This window comes from Rhinopithecus bieti, unplaced genomic scaffold, assembly GCF_001698545.2.
Source record: "Rhinopithecus bieti isolate Rb0 unplaced genomic scaffold, ASM169854v2 scaffold_2453, whole genome shotgun sequence".
Lineage (NCBI taxonomy): Eukaryota > Metazoa > Chordata > Mammalia > Primates > Cercopithecidae > Rhinopithecus > Rhinopithecus bieti.
The window spans coordinates 1,585,598-1,590,586 of record NW_016804447.1 but is presented as its reverse complement, the minus strand read 5'-3'; the positions used below and the strand labels follow the sequence as shown (position 1 = coordinate 1,590,586).

The window sequence follows — 4,989 nt, the reverse complement described above, 5'->3', positions numbered from 1 at the left end:
TTTTTTTTTTTTTTTTTTTTTTTTTTTTTAGATATCTTAAATGTTTAGATTATAAAACATTTACAAATTGTAAATTGCACTTCTTGTACATTTGACAAATGTATGGAGTTGTATATACACCGCCATGATAAAAAAACAGTTTTACTGCCCCAAAATATTCCTGAATGCTACACCATTGTAGTCACCCCCTTGACCCGCACTTTCCCTGGCAACCACAGACCTGTTCTCTATCTGTAAAGTTTTGGCTTTTTGGTATAAGTGGCAATATATACATACCAGAAAATTGGTAGAGACATACAGTATGTCATCTTTTGTACCTGGCATCTTTCTCAACAAAATACATTTGAGATTCATCCATGTTGTTCTATCTATCAATAATTCACTATCTTTTATTGATAGCAGTTTTATATGAATGTACCATAGCCTTCTTTTAACCACTATCATTTGAAAGACAACTTGGTTATTTCCAGTTTGGTAAGCACATGCATGTTTTTCTGTGAACATAAGTTTTCATTTCTCTTGAGCAAAAAAAGCTGCTTTTAAATAAATAGTGTTGGATGAATTGACTCTCCATAAGGAAAAAACAATTTTCTTATTATATACACAAAATCAGCAGTGGATTGTAAATTTGTGGCAAATATTTTAAGTAGAATAAGAAATTAACCCTAAAGAAAAGTTTTATTGGTATTTTAGTAAACTTAAAATATTAAATGTATTAACTATAATAGTTTTAAACTATATTAAAAGAAGAAATTTGGTTATCAAAGACAGTAAGAGTGAAAAGGCAAGTACTAGAGTGACTTATAATATATATATTATATATATGACTAAGAGAAATTTTATATCCAGACTTCGCTTATTTTTGCATAATCAATTAGAAAAGTGCAAACAAACTAAAATGGGCAAGAGACCTGAACAAGCAACCTAGAAAAGATGACATCCAATGGTAAACAAACTTACGAATATGGGCCCAATCATTTTAGTTATCAGAACAATGCAAATTAGATCCACAAATTCAATACTCCAACACTCATACTCCAGAATGGTTAAATTAAAAGTCTGACAATGCCTCTTTCTCCGGCTGGAACCATAGAGGATGTAGAAGAGAAGAGGAAGAAGGTTCCTGCTATGCCAGAAACCCTTAACAAAAAGCGAAGGAATTTCGCAGAGCTGAAGATTAAGCGCCTGAGAAAGAAGTTTGCCCAAAAGATGCTTCAAAAGGCAAGGAGGAAGCTTATCTATGAAAAGCAAAGCACTATCACAAGGAATATAGGCAGATGTACAGAACTGAAATTCGAATGGCGAGGATGGCAAGAAAAGCTGGCAACTTCTATGTACCTGCTGAACCCAAATTGGCGTTTGTCATCAGGATCAGAGGTATCAATGGCGTGAGCCCAAAGGTCCGAAAGGTATTGCAGCTTCTTCGCCTTCGTCAAATCTTCAATGGAAACTTTGTGAAGCTCAACAAGGCTTCGATTAACATGTTGAGGATTGTAGAGCCATATATTGCATGGGGGTATCCCAATCTGAACTCAGTAAATGAACTAATCTACAAGCGTGGTTATGGCAAAATCAATAAGAAGTGAATTGCTTTGACAGATAAAGTTTTGATTGCTCGATCTCTTGGTAAATATGGCATCATCTGCATGGAGGATCTGATTCATAAGCTCTATACTGTTGGAAAACACTTCGAAGAGGCATNGGTATTGCAGCTTCTTCGCCTTCGTCAAATCTTCAATGGAAACTTTGTGAAGCTCAACAAGGCTTCGATTAACATGTTGAGGATTGTAGAGCCATATATTGCATGGGGTATCCCAATCTGAACTCAGTAAATGAACTAATCTACAAGCGTGGTTATGGCAAAATCAATAAGAAGTGAATTGCTTTGACAGATAAAGTTTTGATTGCTCGATCTCTTGGTAAATATGGCATCATCTGCATGGAGGATCTGATTCATAAGCTCTATACTGTTGGAAAACACTTCGAAGAGGCAAATAACTTCCTGTGGCCCTTCAAGTTATCTTCTCCACGAGGTGGGATGAAGAAAAAACCACCAATTTTGTCGAAAGTGGAGATGCTGGCAACAGGGAGGACCAAATCGACAGGCTTATTAGAAGAATGAACTAAGTTGGCTACCATGATTATTTTTCTAAGCTGGTCAGTTAATAAACAGTACCTGCTCTCAAATTGAGAAAAAAAAAAAAAAAGGTCTGATAATGCAAAGTGTAACCGTGGATATGAAACAATTCTGTACAACCACTATCATTATTTATTTACAATCTACAGAAATGAGTATTGATGTTCAACAAAAGGCACACACAAGAATGTGTCAGAATTATTTCTAATAGTTCCAAGTGGAAACTTTCCCAAAAACATCAACTTCGAATGGAACAATGCAACCATGGTATATTTCAAGTGATAGAATGTTACCATGAAAATGAAAAAATAATTTTAAAAAAGCTGTCACAAACAAAATATTAAACAAAAGAAAAGATAAACATGACAGTATTTGTGAAGTTCAAAACAGACATAAAGGCAAAATCTGAATATGGTTAGAAATCAGGGCTGTGGTTACTTGAGGAAGGGGCATGGGTATGGGGAAGGCCCCACATAAGTTCTTTCTTGACCTTGGTGATAGTTTCAAGGTAATTTTATTTTTAAAACTATGTTGAGCTACACCTTTATGAACACTTTTCTATACAGATGTTATATATTAATTCTAAATATTTTAAAAATATATAAGAGACACTACAAGGTTCCCGATAACTGAGCACAACTAAATTAGTGGTAACTTTAATCTAAATATTGTGTTTTAATTTCTTTTCAAAAAATTAGAAAACATATTAAACTGTCCAGTAGGTTGGTGGTAGAATCAAGAAAGGAGAAAAACTGTTTGGGAGGATGACTCAGCACCTGATATTCTCTTCTTTTTAGCTCATGTGACTTTTCTTTCTTTGCCCCCAGTCAACTCCCCTGATGGAAGGACAGTTCAGCTAGATGTCAGTGCATGTCCTGGGTTTTGCTACTGCTGTCTTCAGTGTCTGCCTGTGTGTATATGCATGTGCACCTGAGTGCACCTCTTCACCAACTCCCTGGTTTTGTTGGGAAGGCATTTCCTAAAATCCTTCCTTCCTCTTACATTCCCCATTTTTCTGCACCCGCTAGGTAGAGGAAGATCTGACTGGTGAGTCTGAGAGAATAGCAAGGCATGAGTTGCCCAGAAACTTCCTCTGTTCTCTTCCCTTCCTCTTACCCAGAACATGGCTTTCTTTTTCTCAGCCACTTTGTCCTATGCAACATTACCCTAAGTGCGGAAAGTTTCTCTTCTTTGAGGGTGTAGGTAGCAAGTCCATTTGGCTGTTATGCTAAACTTAATCTTGCAACCTGGCCTTTCTTAGAAGTAATGCCAATACCCAAGGTCTTCATCTGTCCTGCTATTTTGTTTTGTTTTGTTTCTCATTTACTTCAGAGCCAGAGTGGAAAGAAGGTAAAAAAGGATGAGCTAATTATTGAGCATTTTCATGACTCAAATAACACATATAAACTCCAATGTAGAATGTGTTCCTGGAATTTTATATGAATTGAGCCATTCTCTTAAATATTTTTTTTTTTTTTTTTTTTTTGAGACCGGAGTCTCACTCTGTCGCTCGGGCTGGAGTGCAGTGGCCGGATCTCAGCTCACTGCAAGCTCCGCTCCCCGGGTTTACGCCATTCTCCCTGCCTCAAGCCTCCCGAGGTAGCCTGGGACTACAGGCGCCGCCACTCGCCGGCAGTTTTTTCTCAAATATTTTTTAGAGAGCGGGGGTTTCACAGTGTTAGCCAGGATGGTTCGATCTCCTGACCTCGTGATCCCGCCATCTCGGCCTCCCAAAGTGCTGGGATTACAGGCTTGAGCCACCGCGCCCGGCCTCTCTTAAATATTTTACTATATTCTAAATTTGATATTAGCAATACATCTCTTGCTATCTCTTCTGTGTCAAAAACTCCCTCCCCATGATTTCCACTTCTCTATTTCTTCCTTAAATACTCGCTGAAGTTTTTCATGTTAGTTAGTCTGAGAACTCAGGAAATATGAAGATGAAAATGAAAAAGAGAGGATAAGGGGAGGAAGAGTAGAAAATATTAATAAGAGTGTCTGTTTATTAAATGGTCTCTATGATCCTACCTCACAGATGAGGAAACTGAGGCTAAGAAAATTAAGGAAGTTTTCCAAGACTACAAAGCTTAATAAAAGCTTCCTTTCTCTGAACTTCCATGTCACCTTCTGATTGTATTTTTAACCTAGCTTATGCCATTTCTTGCCTTATGCAACTATCATCTTTTTCTATGTTTCCCTTTTCATGAAATCAGTTATCAATCTCTTTAGAGCATAGATTGTTTTCTTTTTTAATTTATATCTATTCCCTCTAACACAATGTCCTGGACACATTAGGTGCTCAGGAAAGTTTTGTTGGTGATGACATAAGAGCTCAAAATTAGATAAACAATATTTAAAACATGACAGTTATGAGATGCAAAATTTGAAGTTGTTGTGCATGTTTGGTGGATATAATAGAGAAATAGGTATCTCTGCTGCATAAGTTGTAGGGTATGGAAGGATATATTCTCTTTAAATAAAAAGTACAGTGGGCTGGGCACAGTGGCTCACACCTGTAATCCTGGCACTTTGGGAGGCCCAGTGGGAGGATCGCCTGAGGTCAGGAGTTTGAGACCAGCCTGGCCAACATGGTGATACACTGTCTCTACTAAAACTACCAAAAAATTAACTGGGCATGGTGGTGGGTGTCTGTAACCCCAGCTACTTGGGAGGCTGCGGCAGGGAGAATCGCTTGAACTCAGGAGGCAGAGATTGCAGTGAACTGAGATCACGCCATTGCACTCCAACCTAGATAACAGAACAAGACTCTGAACAACACGGTGAAACCTCGTCTCCCCTAAAAATACAAAATTTAGCCAGGCGTGGTGGCAGGCGCCTGTAGTCCCAGCTAC

General features: G+C 37.9%; 1 pseudogene; it reads left to right on the top strand.

Annotated features, from left to right (window-relative positions):
* Window positions 1-1,065: 1,065 nt before the first annotated feature.
* On the top strand, window positions 1,066-2,127 carry LOC108527185 (60S ribosomal protein L7 pseudogene; annotated as a pseudogene).
* The last annotated feature ends 2,862 nt before the right edge of the window (window positions 2,128-4,989 follow it).